The sequence below is a fragment of the Macaca nemestrina genome, chromosome 9 (assembly GCF_043159975.1).
Source record: "Macaca nemestrina isolate mMacNem1 chromosome 9, mMacNem.hap1, whole genome shotgun sequence".
Lineage (NCBI taxonomy): Eukaryota > Metazoa > Chordata > Mammalia > Primates > Cercopithecidae > Macaca > Macaca nemestrina.
Genome location: NC_092133.1, coordinates 22,911,358 through 22,936,822, shown reverse-complemented (window position 1 = coordinate 22,936,822; position 25,465 = coordinate 22,911,358). Strand labels below are relative to the sequence as shown.

General features: G+C 45.4%; 1 protein-coding gene and 1 long non-coding RNA gene across 4 annotated transcripts in view; one reads left to right on the top strand and one right to left on the bottom strand.

Moving 5' to 3' along the window:
• The window catches only part of LOC105466629 (RNA binding motif protein 20), a 197,223-nt gene that overhangs the window by 67,205 nt on the left and 104,553 nt on the right, over positions 1 to 25,465 (top strand). The window lies entirely within an intron of this gene.
• On the bottom strand, positions 14,859 to 24,823 carry LOC139356193 (uncharacterized). The gene is made up of 2 exons (XR_011607647.1): positions 24,436 to 24,823; positions 14,859 to 16,283 (listed from the first exon to the last, which is right to left on the bottom strand). It is a non-coding gene; the product is annotated as an uncharacterized lncRNA (long non-coding RNA).

Below are 25,465 nucleotides of genomic sequence, written 5' to 3'. Positions count from 1 at the left end.
GGCGCTGTTGGGGCATTGAGGATCCTGGGGTTCCTATTCCTGAGGGAAACCACAGAAAATTTAGTGAAGTTCAAGAAATGGCTCAGAGTGATTCAGAATGTGGCTGGGGTGGCGGGACTGTTTATGGCAGAAACGTCCAGTGGGAGTTTGTAAACTTAGGAATAATCTGGGCCTGCCATCCAATTTCACATGAGGCAGTGATGGAATTTTATTTCATTTTGAGTCCTTGGCTCTCAGTTGTAGTGTGTCTTTGTTTCTCATTTCTTTTTCTTTTTTAATGTTCTCCTCACCTCATCCCTCAATAGCAGATCAGACGTGTTGCTATTAACAAAGCTGCATCTCGCCTTTGAACCAGGACGGAGCTGTCCTTCTGATGCAGGGTCAGGTTCAATGTGAGCTAAACAGCTTTGGATTCTAAACCCTTGTTGACATCTCATCCCCGCTGTACAATGTGGCATGGCTAATACCCTCCTGCTGCTTGTGAAATGGCCAGGATTTAAATGCTGGGATCAAGAGTCAAAGAACCAGGGGATGACCCTGGCATTTTGATGCTGGACACTTGCCTAGGAGAGGGCAACCCCGCAGGCGTGCTGGGAACACTGGAGTAGACAGCAGGCCGTTCTGGGAGCAGCCCACACTGGCCAGCATTGCTGCCCCTCTGCTAGACGGAGTGTCTGCCCTGACCCTGGGAGGAGGGACCATCTCTTACTTTTCTGTTTGTGGGCAGAAATGTTTTCACTAAAGGCCCTGGCACATCTTAAACATGATTTTAAAGATCAATCATAATTTATTTTGTTTTTGTTTTTTTTTAATTGGGATGGGATCTTGCTCTGTTGCCCAGGCTGGAGTGCAGTGTTATGATCATAGCTCACTGCAGCCTCGAACTCCTGTGCTCAGGTGATCCTCCCCTCTCAGCCTCCTGAATAGCTGAGACTACAGGCATGTGCCACCGTGCCTGGCATTTTAAAAAAAATTTTGTAGAGATGGGGGTCTCGTTTTGTTGCCAGGCTGGTCTCAAACTCCTGGACTCAAGCAATCCTCCCACCTTGGCCTCCCAAAGTTGGGATTACAGGCATGAGCTGTGGTGCCCAGCCTCAACTATGATTTCAAAAATCATAAAGCTCAAATAAAAATGTCAAAACCCATTAGAGATTAACAATTTTTTTATTTTAAACCTTTGTCCCTTGGAGCCCCAGGGACTCCAAGACATCCAAGCTCTCCTATACATCTTCCAGACCAGCTTTGCTCACATCAGCATTCTGTTTTAGGCTTTCACCTAGTATTTCATATGAAGAAAGAGTTCATTTCTAGGAAGCAGTAAGTGTGAAAACCACTGAATTCGATCAACTTTTTAATCATGCTATTTGATCCTTGGTGTCCAAGATCTCTTTAGTGCTGATGAGTGAAAACAGATACCAATAGTTGGACTGTGACCATATTGAGCAGTTTCCTTTGTATCTGAGGTGAGTTTTAGTGCAATAAGCTGGTGGTCGGCCGGGCGCGGTGGCTCACGCCTGTAATCCCAGCACTTTGGGAGGCCAAGGCGGGCGGATCACAAGGTCAGGAGATCGAGACCATGGTGAAACCCCGTCTCTACTAAAAATACAAAAAATTAGCCGGGCGCGGTGGCGGGCGCCTGTAGTCCCAGCTACTCAGGAGGCTGAGGCAGGAGAATGGCGTAAACCCAGGAGGCGGAGCTTGCAGTGAGCCGAGATCGCGCCACTGCACTCCAGCCTGGGCGACAGAGCGAGACTCCGTCTCAAAAAAACAAAAACAAAAACAAAAAACAAAAACAAAAAAAAAACAAGCTGGTGGTCATGCTGAACTGGACATTCCCCAATAATCTGGAAATGTAGCCAAGACTCCAAATTAAGATGACAAGAATCAGACACTTCTGTAGCGTATACTGTGTGCTCCCACTTGCCTGAGCACTTCCCATGTGATTGCTATTTAATCCTCTCAACAGCCAGGAGGTATGTCCTGCTGCCGCCCCCATCTCATGGTGCCTCCGGTTCTAAGGTTGGAGAACAACTGAATATTGGGGCTGCCTCACTGGGCCTCCTCAGAGCCGCTTTTCCATCTTCAGTTCTCTGCCTCCCAGTTAAACTCCCAGCACCAGTAGGAAGGACTGAGGTGGGAGAAGGAGCTCACATTTAGGAGAATGCTGTTTTCTTGGAGAGAAGCTGGTCCTTCCCTCCACCTTCCCCTTTGGGGGATGAATCATGAGGCTTCCTTTTTCCAAAGTTTCTTGTGAAGATAGGGCACCCTGGCATCCAGTTTTCCCGCTAGACACGTGCGTCATCAGGAACTGCTGCCTGCCCTGGGCTCCTGGCACAGGAGAAGGAGAAGTAAGGTCAGGAACCCTTATCCCAAAGACAGGCTTCGTGTGAGCCCCGGGCTCTGGACTTGTGGAGGCAGGCAGGTGATGTGAAGGCCACAGTTGGCTGGGACTGCTTTTGCTTGGGGAACCAGAAGGCTCCTACACGTGGAGGTTGTTATGAGGCGCACTCTTATAGGGGAATCCAGATTTCTCCAGCGTCATCTAGAGGAATGGTTTAGGAGGAGGCTCTTGTTACCGTCCCCCAGCCCAAGACCATGGAGGACTTGTGGGGTGCGTGTGTGATTAGACTCCAGCCAGGCGATCGTGGCTGCCCCTATCCAGTAGTGCAGGAAAGAGGCCAGGAAAACCAGCCTGGCCAACATGGTGAAACCCCGTCTCTACTAAAAATACAAAAATTAGCCGGACGTGGTGGCAGGTACCTGTAATCCCAGCTGCTCGGGAGGCTGAGATAGGAGAATTGCTTGAACCCGGTAGGCGGAGGCCGCAGTGAGCCAAGACTATGCCACTTAACTCCAGTCTGGGAGACAGAGTGAGACTCCATCTCAAAAAAAAAAAAAAAAAGAAAAGAAAAGAAAAGAAAAGAGTCCAGGAGAGGGGAGCTGTGGGAAGGGCAGGCTACCGCCACCTTTACTCCAAGCTACCACCACTGCAATAGCTCTTGCCTGGCTGAGGGGACGAAAAGAATGTGGAATCAGCTGTGAGATTGAAGTTTTGAAATGAACTGAGCTGAGTCTTAGAAATCTAAATGAGACTGGATAATTGCAAGTGACTGAAAAGTCAAGGGATGACTTTAAGGTTAAGATGACTTTAAGGAAGTCCCCACTCATGGGGAAAGACAGAGAAGGGATTGACATTGCCCAGATGGGGTAGTTATGTAAAAAACGAAGGCATTATATGTTTGTACCCTGTGAACTGAGACTCCCGCATAAGCCAGCCTCCTTTATCTATCAGGCTGGTCCAGAAGAATTATTGATTTATTCATGCATTTATCCCACAATGTTTAGTATCACCTGCATACAATGCTAGGTACTAGGAAAACAGGACTTCAGAGTTTTACGAATGTGCTCTCTTCCTACCTACTAGGATTCTGAATTCCTACAGGGATTGTATCCCTTTTATTCCTCTGTCCCTCACCTCTGTTTATTATTGTTACTCATTTAATATTGTAAAGTAATATGTTGTTGATCTATAGTGGGAAAGTGCTAGCATTGTTTCAGATTCCGGAAGCTTATTAACATTAGTAATGGTAATCTCTTATTAGTATCGGTAATAGTAAGAAGTGATAGGATCCAAGTATGGAAGTAGCATTTTATTTTCTTTTTTCTCCTTGAATTATATGTTTTAATTAAGATCATGTTTTATATTATTTTGTGTCATTCTTCAGTAGGAAATGATGCATCAAACCAAACAAGGTGCTCAGTTACAGTTAGTTAATTGTGAGTTCGTGTATGGTTCACAGGTAAGTCATATGCCAGCTCTGGTCCTCATTTTTGTCATCCCTAAGATATTGTGTATGTTTGTATGTGTGGTTGTGTATAGCAGTAGCAATAATAGTGGTGGTATTAGTAGTAATCATTGTGAACAGAGATGAGTCTTAAAATTAAAAGCTACTGCAATTTAGTAGCTACTGCCATAGTCTGAGCCTGACATGAAGAGGTTCGCTAGAATATTTCAATATTTATTGATTGAGGCCAATAAAAGCTGATCTAGAGGCTGGGCACTGTGGCTCACCCTTGTAATCCCAGCATTTTGGGAGGCCAAGGCGGGTGGATCACTTGAGGTCAGGAGTTTGAGACCAGCCTGGCCAAAATGGTGAAACCCTGTCTCTACTGAAAATACAAAAATTAGCGGGGCGTGGTGGTGCCCACCTTTAATCCCAGCTACTCGGGAGGCTGAGGCAGGAGAATCACTTGAACCTGGGAAGCAGAGATTTTGGTGAACTGAGATCGTACACTGCACTCCAGCCTGGGTGACAGAACAAGATTCTATGCCCCGCCCCACAAAACCTGACCTAGAGACCCCAATAATTACCTTTCAGTTATGTCATGAGTGTGTACTTCATCACCTGGACTCCACTATATAATTCTGTTTGGCATAAACTGTTTTTGGTCTTTTCTGTAATTCCCTAGCACATCTATTACACCCTCTATAGAGTATCTTAAAATGGTTGCTGTCATCCTGGATCGCCTCTCACTTTGGCTTCCATATTTTTAAAATGTCTTTTCCTTCCTCTTTGCGTGCCTCAGTTTCCCCCAGGATACCTCTTGTGATGCTTCTTTTGTTCTGTCCACTCTCTCAGTGCTTGCTCTATTCTCCCTGCTCTTTTGGGCTTTTAGTGTGAGAATCACAGAAGATAAGTAGTTGACATACAGGTTTGACTAATGGGGCAGATGCAGAGAAGGGGATTTATATGGAAAATATATGGAAAGAGCCCTGGCCAAAGAGCCAACACTAGGATTCCAGGCCTGGCTTGGCCACAGATCTGCTGTGTGGTCCTAAACAGGTCTCCTATGGAGAGTAACGTGCACCAGGCTTAGCTAGTATTATAACTGTTGCTGGTTATTAGATAATCTTTCCTGGCCTCAGTTTCCTCACTGTTAAGTAAGGAACATGGCTCGGATGATATCCTGAGTCCCCTCCACTCTCATTTTAGGTGCAATAAAATTATAACCCTGACTAGGGTAAATCACTAGGGAACAAAGATGAGGCCCTAAATCTCCTGTGTCCCTTGTGACACTTTGCATGCTAAAGGGGCAGACTAGTCATTTAATAATTCAATACTACTACTGGGCATTTAGGGCATTGCTGAGGAATTTTTTATTATCTAAATATATGCATTACTGGCAAATTAAAGAATAAATGGACAAATTCTACTCAGCATTTGTATAGTGTTTTGAAAGAGACTCACATTCATCAATTTAATGTCAGCCTCGCAACCATTCCCTAAAGTAGGTAGAGCAGGTCTGACCTCAATTTGTGGATAAAGAAGTAGAAGCTTAGGGAGGGGATTATTTTTTCAGGTTTCCCAGCTAGTAAGTGGCAAGTCTGGAACCACAATCCCAGGCTTCTCATCCCTGTGCCAGTGCGTTTTCTGGACCACTAAGGACTACCTTTTTGGGCTAGTTTGGAACAGTAAGAAATACTTCGTTGTGAAGACTGATAATATTCAAACATATTAATCCCTAGAAGATACATGGCCCAAAGGATCATCACCCAGGAATGTTATTAGAATGAAACTTACAGATCTACTGTGAGGACCTGGCTAAGCAGATCTGTGCCTGGAGTTACAGTCATGGCAGTGCTCCTAATTCTGAAGATGGGCTATGGGAAGAGGACTTTAGGACATGCTAAGCCTACTGAATAGACACTTGAGCCTTGGCATAGTCGGGATTAGGGAATGGTAGGAGACCCTCTTGAGAAAGAAGAGAGTGTTCCCTGACTCAAGAGCTCATGAACCTGGGTCTTGCCCATGCTGGGTAGCTAGAAATGTAACCATATTTGCAGTTCTTGGAGGGCAATGAAAAGGTTGTGTAAAGGAGTATTCTTTGGCAGATGTCTCTAGTACCATTGCTGCAACAAATAAAGCTGGCCTAGCACTGGCCTGTCTGAAGCTGTGCTCTGCAGTGGTTGTAGTCATACTGAACTGACCATGTGGCCATCTAGGCTCCTAGGAACTGCTAGAGGGGCCAGACAAGGAGGACCCAAGAGCTTCCAACCCAAGGTACTCCTAGAAGATCCTATTACTTGACAACAGCAATTTCTGCTTCCAGGACTTGCCGAGAGACCTGCTGATGAGAGCAGCTGCTGTCAGCTATCAGGAGGAGCTACTGCCCCAAGAGGGCAGGAACAGCCTCTGGGAGCTGTGGGTGGCCGATGCCCAACAGAAGTCACCAGTAGGAGTAGCAGATAGAATGCCAGGTGAGGCAGTCCTTCCTCGTTGTCCTCAGCCCCTTAGAATTCTTGAGAAGGGGCAACATGGTCCACCTTCCAAGAATAATCCTTCTCTAGTGGTTGATCTGGTTGGAGACCCAGCAGCTCAGGGTAGAGGCTCCAGCTGGCTTGAAGTGTCACCTGGTCTTCAAGTCACTTGTTGGAGGGGTGTCCCAGGGAAAAAGGATTGCCTTCCCAAATGATGTTGATGAAAATAATAACAGTAATCCAACAGGTTTTTAAAATGTAATTTATTGGCTGGGAGCAGTGGTTCAAGCCTGTAATCCCAGCACTTTGGGAGGTTGAGGTGGGCGGATCACTTGAGATCAGGAGTTCGAGACCAGCCTGGTCAACATGGTGAAACCCCAACTCTACTAAAAATACAAAAATTAGCTGGGCATGGTGGCAGACTCCTGTAATCCCAGCTACTTGGGAGGCTGAGGCAGGAGAATCGCTTGAACCGGGGAGGCAGAGGCTGCAGTGAGCCAAGATCATGCCACTGCGAGCCAAGATCATGCCCCTGCACTCCAGCCTGTGTGACACAGTGAGACTCTGTCCAAAAACAACAACAACAACAACAAACAAATAAAAAACCCGTAATTTGTTAATATTTGTATTTCTATACTCCATCACTCTTTACTGATTAACTCCAAGTGGAAGTGAATGTTTCCATCTCGTATCATCACACTGTCTGCAGCACTTTGATGTAAGCCATGCGTACACTCCTTCATCAGACATTGGTTGAGTACTGTAGATGGTTCAGGCCATCAAATGTCAGTTTTCCTTTGCTGCATTGTACTTACTTATGTACATATCTTAGGCCTCCGCTAGACTAAAGGCTTTTTTGTTAAGTCATGGTAGGTTAGGTTTATGCCGTAGCCACAAAACCCCAGAGGTTTAACACAACAAAAATTTTATTTCTCACTCATTCACAAATCCTACATGATTTGGTTGGGTGAATTCATTGAGGGGCTGCTCCATATGATTCCTCAGGGGCTCAGGATGACTGGGGTTCTACCATCTTACAGCTGAGCTAACTGGAACACGTGGCCTTGATCACTGAGACAGGGAAGAGAGTACGGAAGGGTCTCACCCCGGCAATTACATTACAATCACAATTACAGTACTGAAGGGTAGCACCCCAGCCTGGAGATAGCATCATATCTACTCACAGCCCATTGGCCAGAACTAATGGCATGGTCCTCACTTAACTACAAGGGAGGCTGAAAGTATAATCCTCCTGTGTGCCCAGAAGAAAAGAACTAGATGAAGGTGAGCACTAGAAGTCTCTCCACAGCTTTTGATTATGTTCTTGACTCTCTAAATCACTTGCAGCAAAGTTGTCTCAGAAAGTATCACATTCTCCATTTGTTAAAAGGGGATAATGTAAGTGGTGAAAAGTGGAGTCTGTATTGCCAATTTTCCAGTTTGGAAAAGACTAATCAATAATTTAGGCATCCTCTCTGTGAAGATCTTGGTCTTTTCTCTTTCCTAGTAATGGGGAGGTAGAATGGTAGGTGTGTGATTAGGGGCAGAAGCAGTCCCCTTAGAAGGCCCCAGATGCTTCCCTCCAGGGCAAGACAGCCTTATTTCCTGCCATGGAACAAGTCCTACAACTGCATACCACCCTCATCCCAGAGTGCCCGGGCATCTTGCTTCTCCTGCTCTGTGGGCCTAGATGGAGGCCCATTGACCAGGTCTCAATTATGTAACATCTGTATGTATGTAACAGTACAATTACTGTATGTATGTAACAGTACAATTAAAAATGTACTGTTTACCTTTATTCACGCAATTGTCTTTGAAAGAGTAGGATTTGGGATTGGGGTGATCTGGGTGATCTAATATTGCAAGTTATTATGTCCTAACTTGGAGTGAGAGTACAAGAAACGGTGATCAGAGTTCAGAAGACAGTGGGTATTTCAGTATGCATATTCATGGAGAATAAATGACTGGAGTATAGAGTAAAAGAATTAAGGCCAGGCGCGGTGGCTCATGCCTGTAATCCCAGGACTTTGGGAGGCCAAGGCAGGCATATCACAAGGTCAGGAGATCGAGATCATCCTGGCTAACATAGTGAAACCCTATCTTTACTAAAAATACAAAAAAAAATTAGCCGGGCGTGGTAGCGGGTGCCTGTAGTCCCAGCTACTCAGGAGGCTGAGGCAGAAGAGTGGCGTGAACCCGGGAGGTGGAACTTGCAGTGAGCTGAGATTGTGCCATTGCACTCCAGCCTGGGTAACAGAGTGAGACTCCATCTCAAAAAAAAAGATTAAAACATGGAAATTTTGAATTTACAACTGTGCTTGTTATCCTTCCTGTAATTGTGTTTTTAAACATCGGTTGATTTCTTTTCATTGTTTGTTTGGTTTTTGCATAAAGAAATGTTTAATGTCACATTTGTCTTATCTGTGTTTCCTGTGATAGGCCCCTGCACTAGTGTGGCAATCCTCGGCTGCAGGCTTCTGAGGACACTACTGTGTGCTGCCTGCTTCATTCTCTATCCAAGCTCCTTCTGCAATGCAAAATAAGGTGTTTAATAAATGATGAGGTTGGTGAAGGTGGTCTACAGGGACAGCCTTCATATTTAATTCACTACACCCTCATTCTTTCCTATTCTTTAGAAGTACTGTTGGGACCTTCAAGTCTCGTAAATATTCTACTGCCCTCCTCCCCCTCCATCTCTCTCCCTCTCTCCAGAAAAATGCCATCCGTGCAAATCCCATTTTGTTCCAAGGATGATAATCTTCAGGGAAACTTATGGAATGTGATGGGTTTACTGGAGTTCCTGGGTGACAGACCCCCAAGAACCCCTTTCACTTCTGCAGGGCTTACTGTAGAGATGACATCGATGTCCCCTGGCCATCTGGAGTGAACTGAGTGTGAAGCGGAGAGAGTGTGGGCTTTGAAGTCTCTCCCACCTGATTTGAATCCCACCCCTGTCGTTGACTAGCTGTGCGACATTGGGTCTCACATCAGATCTTGTTCACTTGTGGTCTGTAGTGGATCATGGTGTCTGTTGCTCCATCTGCCTGCCCCAGTTTCCCATCCCTCTTCCTCTGGTTTTGATTCCTTGAGGGGAACTCCTCATCCATCCCACGTGGTCATACTGTGGCTGTCAGTCATGGAATCACAAAGGGGCCTTCCTCACTCACTGGAGTGGGCAGGTGACCCAAAGCACTCCATTGCACTGGCCCCACTCACTGTGCAAGGGAGGAGCCTCATTCTCAAACAACCCCAGTTAGCATTTCCCCTGGGACTAGCGAATGGAAAGAAACAATCCCTTTTGCACACGGGCTGCTCAGAAAGAATGTGAGTCTGGGGCTTCAGGCATCTGTTTTGTGTGACATGTGGCAATATCCTCTGAGAATGAAGAAAAACAGACAAGCAGCCTGAGAGCTAGGGCAGGGGACAGAGGCTTGGCCACATGGCCTCCTCCCTTGCATGCAGTGGGCCTGGAGTGAGCACCACCCCTGACTTCCCAAGGACAGAAGCCAGCACTTCCCCTTTTTGTTTCAGCAACTTTGGGTTGGGTTTCTGTTACATGCACTTAAAAGAGTTTGAATACAAATACCATTATCATCCTCTAGTTTTTAAAACATATTCCATTTTATAAGCAATATATAAATTCATAATGACAGACATTCAGACATCTTAGTTTTTCCTTAGAAGACCAAGTACTTAGAGGAGGGCCCCATGCTTCCCCACTTCTATCCAGTTGGACTCTCCTTTGCAAAAAAAGTGTTACCACTGAGAGCTGTTTGGGGTACAAACTTCCAGCCAGTTTTTATTATTTCTATCTGTATGTTTGTGTACATGCATAGTTTGTTTTATTTTTTAGCATATACAGTAGGATATCACATGTATTCTTCTATAACTTTTTTTAGGTTTTTTTTTTTTTTTTTTTGACATCTTTGATGTTAATACATATAGTTCTACTCCTTTTTTTTTTTTTTTTTTTAGTCTCACTCTGTTGCCCGGGCTGGAATGCAGCGATGTGATCTCTACTCACTACAACATCCACCTCCCATGTTCAAGCTATTCTGCCTCAGCTTCCTGAATAACTGGGATTACAGGCACCTGCCACCACGCCTGGCTAATTTTTGAATTTTTTTTTTAGTAGAGACAGGGTTTCACCATGTTGGCCAGGCTGGTCTGTTCTGAACTCCTGACTTCAAGTTATCTGCTCATCTCGGCCTCCCAAAGTGTTGGGATTACAGGCATGAGCTACCATACCCGGCCTAATTCTGCTTCATTCTTATTAAAGACTTCATAGATTTGATAGCATAGTTAATCTGCTTAAATAATACCCTGTTGATGGATGTCGAGTTATCATCATCCTGTCTTTTTCTGTAGAGGGAAAGTTTGTGTTTGTTTTTGTACATACATTTGGAGGCATATCTGTAGGTAGAGTCTTCTAATAGAATGGCTGAGTTGCAGGGCATATATGTGACACATTTTGGTAGATTCTGCCGAATGGTGTTCCAAAAAGGCTGTTTGGATTCAGACTCCCACCTGCAGAGCAGGAAATATTTGTTTTCCCACATCCTCACCAACAATGAAGGTGAGCCAGTTTCAGTTTTCCTAGTCCTGAAGATGAAAACACATGAGGTTGTTGTTCCTGTTCGTTCTTCTGAACACTGGCAGGGTGGGCACCCTTCACAGAGGTCTTGGTCTCTTGCATTTCCCCTTCTGTTAATTGATACTCATCGATTTCACTTTCTAAACACATGATTGTGTGTCTTTCTTATTGACTTGACAAATTCCTAATTCCTAACAGATCTCACTGCCATGCTATTGATGTTGTAAATATTGCTTTTAGTTTTGTTTATAAATGGGTTTTATTTTGTTTTTGTTTTTGTCTCACGGGTATATGTATGTATAGTTTTAGGTTTTGGTTTTGTTTTTCTTTCATCAGGCCAACACTTTCAATTTTTAGGACTTTGAACCTGTTCATCTTTTTCTTTATGGCTTCTGAGTTTTGTGTCTTTCTTGGGAAGGCCTTTCCCATCCCAGATTACAAAGCATCTCTCCTATGTGTATTTTTTACTAAAGTTGGAGATTTCATCCAGTGTTGTCGTCTTTGTCTTAGTTTCTTCATCTGTAAACAAGGATTGTAATATGTGCCTCTTAAGGATTCAACGAGATAATGTGTGTAAAGGGTTCCTCCTCCCTCCCCCACCCGTGTCTTATTCTGTTTGGGCTGTTATATTGGGCAGCTTAAATAAACATTTATTTCTCATGGCTCTGGAGGCTGGGGCATCCAAGATCAAGGCACCAGCAAATTTGATGTCTGGTGAGAGACAGCTTCCTGGTTCTTGGAGGTGCCTTCTTGCTGTACCCTCCTATGGCAAGAGGGGCAAAGCAGCACCCTGGCGGTGATCTCTTTTATAAGGGCACTAATCCCATTTATGAGGGCTCTGTCCTCATGACCTAATCACCTCCTGAAGGCCCCACTTCCTGATACCATCACAGTGGGGGTGAGATGCCAACATACGGGTTTTGGGAGAACTCCAGTGTTCAGTCCACCCTCTCACCTTTCCAGTCACTGCACTGACAAGCCTGCCTCTTTCCTGGTGGAGTCCTCAGGGCTGTTTCTTTGATGCCAAGGAGGTGGGCACCTGGCCACCAGCAGGGGACTAGCTGCTTCCTGGGAGTGCTCAGGCCCTCACACCACCTTTGCTGTCCTGGAAAGTGACATTCTTCTCCTATCTACTTTCTAGTCCACATTTTGCTGTGCAACCGCAGGACTGGAACATATAGCCTTGGGCCAGAAGCCTTGGTGTCATCTTGGACTCTCATCTTTCTTTTCTCCCCACATCCAGTCCATCAGCAGATCCTCTCAGCTCTACCTTAAGACACAGTCAGAATCACTTCTCCACCCCTCCTCTGCTACCACCTGGGCCAGGCCACGTGACCTCCCACTTGGATCCCTGCAGTGCCCGTCCCACCCTGCCCTTGCAGCCTGCTCTCCTAACCTGCATCCCTGTGGTGCCCGTCCTACCCTGCCTGTGCAGCCTGCTCTCCCACAGCAGCTGGAGTGACTGTTTAAAATGCAAGTCCAGTCATTTCCCTCCCGTACTCAAAACGCTCCAGACCCTTCCCACATTATCAGAATAAAAGCCAGAGGTCCCACTGTGGCCTGGCAGGCCCTCCATGGCCTTCACCTTTGTTTTCTCTCACTTCATTTCCCCTCACTTCATTTCCCCTCACTTCATTTCCCATGCTTTCCCTGACATTTCTCTCACTGGCTACCTTGCTCTTCCTCAGGTATGGCCTTCGCTCCCTGCTGCCTGGAACCCTCTCCTTCCAGATTCTACAGGACTGGCTTCCTTATTTCCTGCAGGCACCTGCTCAGTTGCCGCCACATGGAGAGGCCTTCCCTGGCCCTATCTCAAGCACCCCCTAATCCCCCTTCACTCTCTGTCCCCCTTTCCTTCCTCAGTCTTCCTCTTAGCACTAAGCATTGCCTGATACATTATACATTTACTTGTCCTCTACTGGAATGTCATTTCCATGAGAAGAGAGACTTTGTCTTTTTCCCTGCTGAGTGAATCTCCAGCTCCTAGAGCAATGCCTGCCATATTGCAGCCCCTCACCTGTTTGTTGAATGAATATAGAAATGTCGAACCTGGACTGTTTCTAATGAGGGCCCTGCCTGCTGTTAGAACCTTGGCTACCTTCCCTCTAGTGGGCCTCAGAGTGGGCAGTGTGAACATTTGCTCTTGTGAATTCCATTTCCCGTGGGCCTTGATAAGTTCTGCCATGGAGGGACGGGACTGGTGAGTGTGTGCGTGTCTGTCCATGTTTGGGTCTGTCCAGGCATCGTCCTCCCAGTGGTAAATCATCAGAGCACTGACTGTGCCTTTTCACATGACCAAAGGGCAAATCAGCACGCTCTTCTGCAGCCTCCCTAATTGGTGTCATCTTCAAAAACAACCTGTGGCTTCCGACTCTGGTTTTGCTTGTGAAAGTGTCTCCCTATTTCTCATGGAACATCTGAATGTAGCTGGGTACTCGGATCTCTCTGCACCTTCTCATTTTACCAAGCTATAAAATGAAGGCCTAAAAATAGGTGTGATAAGCAGATAAAGGCCATTTATTGCAGAGTCTTCCTCCTCACTTCACCTACAGCCCTGAGCATGTGCGGGCAGAGCAGCCAGTCTCCGGGGAGATGCATCTAGGACTTTGGGTGTTAGAACGAGGCATACTGGGGTGTCAGGGTGCAGATATTTATCTCCTCTGCCAGTTGTGGAGGGGAGGGCTCCCTCCTTAGGCACCTACTCCTTCTCCCTCTCTCTGCCCCTGCCTTTTCTCTGCCTTTGATTAATTTTTTGGAGGGGATGATGTAGTTTAGAGCAATTAAGTTAATTGTCTTAGAAATCATGATTTCTTTTGGTGCATTGTTTCCTCTACAGAGACTTCCTGGCTCTTAGTTGCTGTCAGTGTTTAATTATGGTTGTCAGGCAAGATGATTTGAAATGATTAATGGGAAGATGCGTTTCAAGAACAACGGCAGGCATTTAAAAAATAATTTTTAAATAGACTTTATTTTTTAGAGAAGTTTTAAGTTCACAACGAAGTTGAGAGGAAGGTGCAGAGATTTCCCATCTACCCCCTCTCTCACACATGCACAGCCTCACCCATTATCAGCATCCCCCAGCAGAGTGGTACAGTTATTACAGTTGATGAACCTGCATGAAGCATTGTGATCACTCCGAGTCCATAGTTTACAGTGGGGAGCATCCTTGGCGTTGTGTATTCTGTGGGTTCGAACAAATGTGTAATGACATGTGTCTACCATTATAATATCCTACAGAGTAGTTTCACTACCCTAAGTGAAAATTAAAATTTGATCACACAAATAATAGATGAATGCATGCTACTTTAAAATATTAAAACATTATATATAAAGCTAAAGTCTCTTTTTTCAGCCACTCTCATCTCAGATCTTGCCCCAGAATTAATCACTGTTATCAGCTTGTTTGTATGCTTCTGTTTGTGCCCCAGGTAACCTTGGAGGATAGAGTGATAATACTAATGACATCTCTGATACCATTGGCAAAGGAGCTCGAGGGCTGGGACATGTACAGGGGACTTCACATAATTCTCCCAGCCCGCCGAGTGCGGTGGCTCATGCCTGTAATCCCAGCACTTTGAGAGGCTGAGGCGGGCAGATCACTTGAGCTCAGGAGTTTGAGATCAGCCTGGCCAACAAGGCAACACCCTGTCTCTATTAAAAATATAAAAATTAGCTAGGTATTGTGGCATGCACTTGTAATCCCAGCTACTCGGGAGGCTGAGGCAGGAGAATTGCTTGAACCCAGGAGGCAGAGGTTGCAGTGAGCCGAGATTGCCTCACTGCACTCCATTCTGGGCGCCAGAGTGAGATTCCATCTTAAAAAAAAAAAAAAAAATTCCTCTCAGCAACCCTATAAGGTAGGAGGTGGGTACCGTTTTGTTAATAACAGCTTTGTTGAGATGTAAGTCACACACCATAAAATTCACCATTTAAAAATATACAAGTAAGTGGTTATATATTCACAGAGCTGTAATTCATCACCACTAATTCCAGAATATTTTTATACCCCCAAAAGAAACTGCATGCCCATTAGCAGTCACTCCCTATCCCTTTCCTTTCCCCTTCCCTCATCCTCTGGCAACCACTAATCTACTTCCTGTCTCCGTGGATTTGCCTCATCTGGACATTTCATATACATGGGATAATGTAGGAGTGGAATCGCTGGATCATATGGTAACTTCCGGTGTAACATTTTGAGGAGCATACAAACTGTTTTTCAATGTGGCTACACCATTTTACACCAATGCCACTAACAGTGAAGGAGGATTCCAATTTTTCCACATTCTTGCAACGCTTATTATCGTCTTTTTGATATTAGCCGTTCTGGTGGGTATGAAGGGGAAACTTATTGTGGTTTTGATTTGCATTTCCTTAGTGACTAACGATGTTGAACATCTTCTCCTGTGCTTAATGGCCATTTGCATATCTTCTTTGGAGACACATTCAAATCCTTCACCCATTTTTAATTGGCTTACGTGTCTTTATTGTTGAGGTTTTTTAAACCTGTTGTACAGATGAGCACGGCCCTTCCTCTGTGGCGGTGCACAGGGAAGGCAGAATTATTGTGATTCTCAGTTCATAATGAAATTTCTTAAGTGTTGGGCTGAGTTTTACTTCGAGTATAGGCTTATCGTTTCTTCCGCGTATAAATAATAATAGTATTCATTTGTTAGTACATGACGGACATTGTATTCTAAACACTCTACTATTCTAAACAGCTCTGCAGAAACTGAGGCTCGGAAAGGTTACATTACTAGCCGAAAGTTACCAGGTAAGAGACCAAGCCAGGGTCCAAGTCAGGTCTATTGACTTCAGGGCTTGTATTCTGAAGTCAATAGTTAGCCATCAAAAGAGACAAACAAATCCCATCTGCCAGTGTGTGTGCAGAACCCGTTTGTCTCTGTGGCAGTGGTAAAACAAATGAACAAACAAAACTGATGCCGTGATGCTGGGCCTTCAAGCTAGTGATGCTTCAGAATACACCACACCAGACTACCTGTAAAACATCTGCTCCGACAGGTTGCAGGCTGCTCAGGTTGAAATTGCTCCAAGCTGGGAGCTGCAGAACTGAAGTAGCCTTTCAGCAAAATTGCAACTTACTTGTTGAGAGAGGAAGTCTGAAGATGTTTCCTGGGGCCTCACCTCTTACCTGCTATTTCCTGAGAGTGCTTTGTTAAGATTTTCTCAGTTCTGTTTCTGGAGACAGAGCAAGAACCATTGACTTGAATCACGTTAGCACTGTGAGTGGGGAGAAGCATTGACTCCCTGGCTTCTCCCCACAAAGAGTCACCTTGACAGGCCCAGTAACATCCCTGTAGCTGTGGATGTGCTGGGTCACATCGTTGACCTGTAGAGGTCTGGCACAAGACTCAGGGAGGAGACAGTCCTTCTCTGAAGCCAAAGCAGATGTTTTCACTTCATGTGAATCATCTGGGGAATGAGAACAGTAGGCAAGGAAGGCAAGATCACCATTATCACAGGAAATGCTTTATTTGGCACCTACTGTAAGTGCACCGGCTTTCCTAAGGCAGTGCCTGGAAACCTTGATCCTGATCTGCCTGCATCCCCCTCAGGAACTTGACTGCTCGGGCTCTGACTGCATGTCTAGCATGTGCTGGGACTTCGAGGAGGAGGCCCAGTCCTCAAGAAGTTTAAAGTTTTGGGTAGAGAAACATGTGTGGATCGCAGTTACTGCAAGGTAGACTGTGATAAACACTCTCACTGAACTCTACTGAGCAAATGACACCATTCCATGAACTTGGATGATCATAGCTCTTTCCCATCTGCACGGCAGGTTAATCATTCTCACCCCGTGTAATTCACAAGAATGACTTGCGAGTAAATGAGACCAAGAATGTGCCAGAGTTGAGTGTACTAGTAGTGCTAACATTTTGGAATCAGAGATCCCTTTCAAGGGCTGATGAAAGCTTTGGACTTTCACCTCAGAAAAATTACTCTGGAGCGTGCACTTAGATGACTTTGCAAACAATTTCAATTTCATGGTTTTTATGAACATCCTGAAACCCATTCATGGACCCCTGTGGGGACCCATAGGTCAATAACACCTGTTTCAGTGCTTATTCCCTGAGGGGTGCTTTTAAAGTCCCAGGTAAATTCACATTACTATTATTAAGAATCTTATGTTTCTCAGTTACTTCTATGTTAAAAATCTTTCTCCTAAACAATTATTTGCTAAATATCCCTTATAACTAGGTATTATTTAGATTGATGAACTTTAAGGATAAAGCAAAAGCAAGACAATGAGACAATCTGATTGGCTAGATTTGTCTTCTGTTTTGTGTACATGTATAACACAAAATGGAAAACAATTGCAGAGGTGCGGGCTTTAAAAAAAAATACAGAAATAGAGCACATCAACCTGGATTTTCGGTATGACATCTTGTTTGGTTGTGCATTTCAGGGGCTGCAGAGCCCACAGAGCTATTGCAGGGAGGCAGCGTTAAATCTGCTGCTCTTGTAAAACTAATTGTATGGCATATAGCTGGGGTGGCGTGTGTATAGGAAGCTGAGAGCATTGGTCACGCCAGGTTCCCTGAGACGGGAGGCAGGATTGACAGCCACAGCTTGGTCTCTGTGCTGGGGGTGGAATCTGCTGCATGTGCAGCCTCCTTCCTTCCCCCCGCCACCCCATCCTGGCAGGCAGTGGTGCTGGGCAGATGGACCCCATCCTCATCTTGGGGCAGATGTGCTACTGGCTGCCCCATCTGCCCACTCCTGCTTTGACTCTCCCTCTCTCTGGGCACCCGCCTCCCTGCTCCCCTGATGCAGCCCCTCTGCCGGCCTCTCCCTCTCAGTGGAATGTTCTGTCCCAGGAGGCATTGCATCACTGCTGACCAGCCTCCTGCTCCTGATGACTGGTTTGGCTCTGACCATGAAAGGGCTCAGGTTTGGGTTTCAGGGCTGCTGTGGGTGTCTCTGTCCTAGGTGGCCTGTCTCAGAGTTGGAGATGGTAAGGTCATGATAGCACCCAGCATCTCTACAGCATCATATTTTTCCCTACTAGAGCACTTTCTAAGGTCTTCCCTATCCTCTCATGGCATGGGTTACTGTTCCAAGCATCAGCAATGGGCGACGCCCTCTGTTCACTTGCCTGTCACTCTCAGGTAGCAGATGGAGGCAGGAGTACTCTGCACCCAATGAGAGTTTCACTGGTGCATAGCTTGGTGATTAACCCCAGTTCCTCCACCCACTGGATATGGGATCATGAACGAGTCACGGCCCTCTAAACTACTTAGTGTCATTGTCTGTGAGGTGGGACCAACACTCACCTCTTTGGTTTTTGAGGATTAAATGACACTGGAGAAAAACTACAAAGTTTGGGGTCCTCAAAACCACTTTCACTTCTGATACCAGTTGCAGGTTCAAGGGTCTCCAAGACCTCATTCAGGTGCAATAATTTGTTAGAAAGTCCTACAGCACTTACTGAAAGTGGTTATAATCAAAGTTACGGTTTATTGCAGCAAAAAGATACAAATTAAAATAAGCTGAGGGCAGAGGTGCACAGGAAAGCTCACTTCAGCCTGTTTTTTGTTGTTGTTGTTGTTGTTTGTTTGTTTTTTTGAGACAGTATTTCGCTCTTATTGTCCAGGCTGGAGTGCAATGGCGTGACCTTGGCTCACTGCAACCTCCAGCTCACAGGTTCAAGTGATTCTCCTGCCTCAGCCTCCTAAGTAGCTGGGATCACAGGTGCCCGCCACCCTGCCCGGCTAATTTTTTGTGTTTTTAGTAGAGACAGGGTTTCGCCATGTTGGCCATGCTGGTCTCAAATTCCTGACCTCAAGTGATCTGCCTGCCTTGGCCTCCCAAAGTGTTGGAATTACACATGTGAGTCACTGTGCCCAGCCTTTTTTTTTTTTTTTTTTAATAATAAGAAATTCCCCCTTTTATCTTTAGTTGACACATAATGTATGTATTTCTGGGATATAGCATCGTATTTCAATATGTGTACCTAATTCATTTTTTCAGTTTTTGGGTTTCTGATTCATGCATGGTTTATTCTGGTGTTTGGTGTCAGATGTGGGCTGCAATTGTATCTTTTTCCAAACGGCTGTTGAGTTGTCACAATACTATTTATTAAAAAGTCCATCCTGTTCTCACAGATGTGAGACACTATCTCAATTATATTTTAAATTTTTGTATATAGTTGGGTTTACCTTTAAACTTTCTGTTCTGTTTTAGTTGTCTGGTTGTTTACTCATATGCAACATTTTGATATAGAGAAGACCAAATCACTTCCCTCTTGGCTCTTATTTATAAGGGGCTTATCAGTTAATTTTGTATATTTTTCTTTTTTAAAATTTTACTTTAAGTTCTGGGATACGTGTGCTGAATGTGCAGGTTTGTTACATAGGTTTGTGCCGTGGTGGTTTGCTGCACTCATCAACCCGTCATCTAGGTGTTAAGCCCCGCATGCATTAGGTATTTGTCCTAATGCTTTCTTTCCTCTTTCCCCCATCCCCCGACAGGCCCCGGTGTGTGATGTTCCCCTCCCTGTGTCCATGTGTTCTCATTGTTTAACTCCCAGTTATGAGTGAGAACATGCAGTGTTTGGTTTTCTGTTCCTGTGTTAGTTTGCTAAGGATGATGGTTTCCAGCTTCATCCATGTCCCTGCAAAGGACATGAACTCATTCTTTTTTGTAGCTGCATAGTATTTCATGGTGTATATGTGCCACATTTTCTTTATCCAGTCTATCATTGATGGGCATTTGGGTTGATTCCAACTCTTTGCTATTGTGAATAGTGCCGTAATAAACATACCTGTGCATGTGTCTTTATAGTAGAAGGATTTGTAATCCTTTAGGTATATACCCAGTAATGGGATTGCTGGGTGAAATGTGATTTTTTGAACCTGGTTTTTACTGGGGCTCACTCATGTAGCTGACAGCTGTGTGGCTGGCCCAGGTCTCCAGCCTCTCTGGAGATTGAGTTGATGCTGCATGGCCCAGAGCCCCTGCCATAAATCATGTTATTAGACTATCTGGGTAGCCCAAGGTCCCCACTCTTCTCAGGCAGTCCAATCTAAGGGTGTAGAGGTTACCTCTCAGAGTCCAGGGAAGGGGAAAAGCCAGACTTCTTTTTGGATAATGTTGATTCTTTACTAGACAGGTAGACTTTGGTAGACTTTGGTAAATTGCTGTTGGTGCTCATTTTTATGCCTAAGGTCAAGGTGAGGGGGAGTGACTTCAATTTTCTCTCTTTTTCCTTTCTCTTTAATTATGTCTGTGGTCTTGGGAGGGTGTCATTTATTGTGCCTACTTGAAGTTATTATCAGGGCGTGTTTTTGCCCAATCATAATGCTTCTCGTTTGTGTGGTGCTCTCAACCTGTCAGGCTCACATGTACTTGGTTAAGTCTCACAACAACCCAAGGAGGTGGGTGGGCAGGTGTCATTATCCCAGTTTTACAGGTGAGGCAGGTGATGTCATCGGAGGCTTGCCAAGTCGCCAGGGCTCAGGACTGACAGCAGGCTGTCCCTGCGTATCTTTCCGCCTCCTCTGCTGACCCCCTGAGCAATACTGCTCTGTTTATGCACACAGCCTTGAACTGGTTGGGCCTGGGTTCAGATCTGGTCCCTGTCACACCCAGGCTGTGTGATCTTGGGCAGAATTTCTTCACTGCTCCCCTGCCCATAGGGTTGTTGTCAGAATCATGTGCACTGAAGCATGTAAAGTATGGGCTTTTAATACTGTTTGCTGAGACAGAATATTGGTTACTGTTGCTGCAACCATTGGTTACTGTTGCCGCAATAATTTCTTCAAGCCTTTTGCTAGGTGTATAAGAAATTCAGCATGAGAAAGTATCTTGGATACAGAGAAGGCAATTTATGGCACAAAATTTAAGAACATGCAAATTAAAGGCTCCCAATTTTAACCTCAATAATCCTTTTCACGTAACTACCAGGTAATTATTTAAATAGTCAATAAAATAATATGTGGTGTTCCCAAAGCTCTCTCCTGCGAGGCGTTGTCTCTTCCTTCAGTCCTGGTGCCTGGGCCTCTCTTTTCTGCCCTTCCTGCCTCTCCTTCTCACCTAGTAAACCTTACGCTTTTTTCAAATCCCAACAACTTTCCAACTCCAGGTGAGGTTCGCACCCTCTGATGTACCCTTTCCTTTGATGCACTGATCAACCCACAGTTTCACAATTATTTGACAGTTTGATTAATATCTATCTCTTCTGCTAGGCTATGAGCCCCCGGAGGGCAGAAGCTGAGATCGTATCTCCCAGATTTGGCAGATGCAAACCTAAAAGTCAGGTGTGATAACTTAGAGGCTCCGGGGGTGATTCCTAGCCGTCCCTTATCACTGTAGAGAACACTGGCCCTTGTACCCTGGCTGCAGTGCAGACAGGCCTGAGGGGGACCGCATCCACCTGCGCCCTAGATAGGATGTTGGAATGCTGGAGAGGCCCTCTCCTGACCCCCTCTCTCAGGAACATTAATGTCATTTCTTCCCTATTTATTTATTTATTTATTTATTTATTGAGACAGAGTCTTGCTCTTGTTGATAGCCAGGCTGGAGTGCGACCTCGGCTCACTGCAACCTCCACCTCCCAGGTTCAGGTGATTCTCCTGCCTCAGCCTCCCGAGTAGCTGGGACTACAGGCATGCGCAACCATGCCTGGCTAATTTTGTATTTTTAATAGAGACGGGGTTTCTCTATGTTTCTCAGACTGGTCTCAAACTCCCAACCTCAGGTGATCCGCCTGCCTTGGCCTCCCAAAGTGCTGGGATCACAGGCATGAGCCACCACGCTCAGCCCCTCTTTTTAAGACTGGTCCCAAGCACCAGGTGCTCATCTGCCTTGTTAGCTCTGCATGCTTCCTGGGAGAAGCAGACCCCTGGATAAATGACAGCAGCTAATTGGTTGCTTAAAACACATTCGAGATGGTTTCCTCGGACTTCTGTTCTCCTGACTGTGCATTAACACAGCAATGCCAAGGCAAAGTTTCCATGGCAAAGGTTTAAGAACATGCAAATTGAATGTGCCCGATTTTAACCTCATTAATCCTGGCTTGGAGATCCCCCAGCCTCCTTTCTTGGGTGTCCCACTCCAGAATGCTCCTCCCGCCTGTCACAGGTCCTCCAGCAGAAATGAACACAGCTCCAGTCCCGAGGATTCCTCTAGCCTAGAAGAAGGAGGCAGCATTGTGCAGACTCTGGAGTCAGACAGGGTGAGGTTCTCCTCCTGGTTGTGCTGCTGACATTGTGGCCTTGAACAAGCTCTAAGTTGCTAGGAACTTCATCTGTAAAATGGCCCTCAGACCATGCCAGCGTGTCCTCCTCTCCAAAGCTCATTGCAGTGGGATTGAGTGCTCCCTTTACAATCTCTCCTGGATTCCTGAGTGAAGACGAGAAGCTCTGAGACCCCATGCCCAGCTCCTCCTTCCTCTGTGTTTCCCAATCAAATAACTGCAAGAGCAAAGTCATGTGGGAGAGGCCAGCAGGCAGGGAATCAGGAAGAAGCAGGAGGGAGGCATCCTTCCTGGTTTCTTTCTACCTCCCCACCCTCCTCCTTGAAGTGCCAAGCCGCCCCCCATCCTGCTTAGAGCATGCACACTGCACCAGTCGCTTCACACTGGCCCCATTAGAAACCAGTGGGTTAGAACTCTTTAGCCTTGTGTAACTTACATGCTTTGTCTAGAACTCCATCTGATAAGTATTTCCAGTGGTTCACTCGCTGGCCAGAGTGAGTGTGCGGTGTGAAACTGTTTTATCTTTTCTCAGTATGAAAGGCAGTCTTTGCTCTAGGTACTCTGCATGAGGCCAGTTCTCGATATTTGGGGGCTGGTTGTTATCCATGTTGGGAAATCACCAGATTCCTCCCTGCTTTCTTATTTCCTCTCACCTCCTCCATGTCTGCCCACAAATTCAAACAAAAAACAAGGAAGCAAAGAAGCTGCTAATTTCCCTGCTTTATTCCTTTCCTTGAGAGAATGAAACAAGGAAGATGGCAATTCATTTGCTTCCTCGGTAAACAATAAAAGAATGGGCTCAATGAAGAGAGAAGCTAAAATTGTGTTTTGGATTTCCACGAGTTCAGTAATGTGCTATCCATAGGGTCTTACGCCTGTACCCTGGGTCACAAGTTCCCTCTGCCATATCCCATTTCTTTCTGAAAAACTCAGGAATCCACCCCCTTCAGCTGAATTCATAAATCTAGCCTCAGTTACAATTCTATCATTTTCTACGTGTGCTGCCATCTTTATCTTGATCTTTAAAAAATAATTTTTCAGAAGCCTTTTATATTATAGTTTGTAGAAATTATCATTTCTCCCTGTCTTGTTATTTAGGCTGATTCACCTTAGAATTTTCTGAGAGTGTGCTAATGAAAATAGACATTCTTATGTTAGAATGGCTCCCAAAGGCAAAAGCTGCATTTCTTTGTCCACTTCAGGTTTAGGCTTCTTCAGGCGTTTTCCTTAGTTGTATGCTGAGAGTGTTCTTTTCAGCTTAGTTTGCAAAATGTCCTTTTTTGTACTAAGTTTACCGTTGTAGTAAGATTCGAGGTATAAATCTGGTCTTTTAAAATCCTTACCCTTGCATTTGGCATTAGATGCCTCTTCATCTCACATTCATGGACCTTCAGGTCCGTCTTCTCAGCACATCTAGAGCTCTTTCTTGTCTCCTCAATCTTCTCACCTATATTTTTCTAAAAGGACTGTGCATCTCAAACAGTGCCACTTTTTATCTTAATCACCATACTTTTGATAGTGACATTGTTCCCTCCCCTGCTTTTTGCCTTTTCTCCAGAGTATTTCTTATACACAGCATCCTTCAGTATTCCCATGTTGCAGTTCTCATTGGTTTATCTGTTTCGTGGTCATCTCCACTGTTTCCTATTCTCCTGTCCCCTCGCCCCTGCTATTTCTGTGGAGAGCTTGGCATTGATTTTCTTTCTCTGACGCGCTGTCAGTCATGGTTATTTCCCAGTTCCTCCATGCTCTTTCCTATGAGAATTATTTTTTATGAAGATGGGCATCCCTTCTCCAGCTTCCTCTCAGATTCCTTTTAAAGATATAGGGGAAATGTTTCCTTTCTCCATCAGATGATTTCAGTTGCCCACCTATCCTGACTTCTGACAGAGGCAAAACCAGGTTTCCAAGGGCAAATTCAATTCACTGCTCTGTCTCCAGCAGTTAGGGTTCATTCTTAGGTTCTGAAATCAATCCCTAAATTTCTTTTCTTTCTCAAACTCAAATTTTGCCTTTCTGGGGTACAGGGTCCTTCTGGGCTGAGTGTGAGTCACCACCACATAAATTCTGCCCTTGCTGGCCACGCACACCCATCGTTGGGTTCCGAGTAAAAACTCTTCAGGGAGCCTCGCTCTTTCTCCTACTCTGAGAAGACTGAGATCATGTCAAGGGTGAGAACTTGGTCCCCTGAGTCTAGAAGTTTTGAAGACCTCACTGGAAATCATTGACTGTGTTGACCTCTGGAACCATCAGCATCCCTCCTCATTCCCCATAACAGACCCCATGAAACCCTAGGAAATCTTCCCAGGCTGCAGAACCTGGAAATAAGAATGACTACTCTCAGTGACCCATATCATCAGGGCTACTCACCAGGCTCAGAAAATCTCCTTTTGTTCTTCTATTTTCCATATGGAATCAATTCTTGTAAGTACCAGGATCCCTGCTGGACATCCTACTTCTGTCAGGATTTTTTGCTTCCTTCCCTTTCTGTCTCTGTCTCAGCACCGTCACCACCGTATTGCAGGAGGGAAGCTTGTAAGGCTCTGGAAGGATCCCTACAGCCAGCAACAAACAATGCTCTTTCAGAAAACGGAGTTTCTTTACTACTTACTTGAAGTTGTTCTTGTGATCTCTTTCTGCCCTTCTTGCTCCAGAGCTGGTTCATGGTGTCTCAATTCAGTTCATCCCTGTCCCCAACCCTGATATTTCTTCTAGGGCAGAATCAGTGACCCCTTCCCTGCCTTCACCCCTGACTGGGGATGTGTAATGTTGAGAGGGAGGATGAGGTGAAACCACACGGTACAGAGCCGGATGTATGGCGGGGAGAATTGACGACGTGGCTTCCAAATACCTACCCAAACAAATGTCTTTTGGAGGACGACGCTGCCTCTGGATAAATGATCTCCGGGTACACAGAGGAGGCATGCAGTGATTTGTGGTTACTATGAATAGAATTGCCCATGCAGGGCTAGCTCCTTGGGGTTCTGCACCCTGATTGAGGTCACGGTTGATCAGGGGTGCATTCCCTTTCATAATCCCTGGGGATCTTGCCTGGCATTTTTGTTTAGCTGGAGAAATATTGGCTTCACTTTGGCCACGCATTTCCCACACTGGCGTGGCTCGGCACTTTCTGGCTGCCTTTGACATCCTGATGCCTGTGACTTTGCAGAATGCCCAGGAACTGCTCGCTCAGCTACTTTCGCTCTCACTCTAAAGATAATCATCTCTAAAGCAAGGTAATGGACATGCTTTATCCCCAACAATTCGGTTTGCTCATCTGGGGTGCTTCTCAAAAGAACAGCCTCAGAGATGCTGACACATGACTTCAGCTAACCAGCTTGTGTGGGTGTGATGTTTAATCATGCCTGTCTTTTTCTTGTCTTTTCATTATACCTGCGAA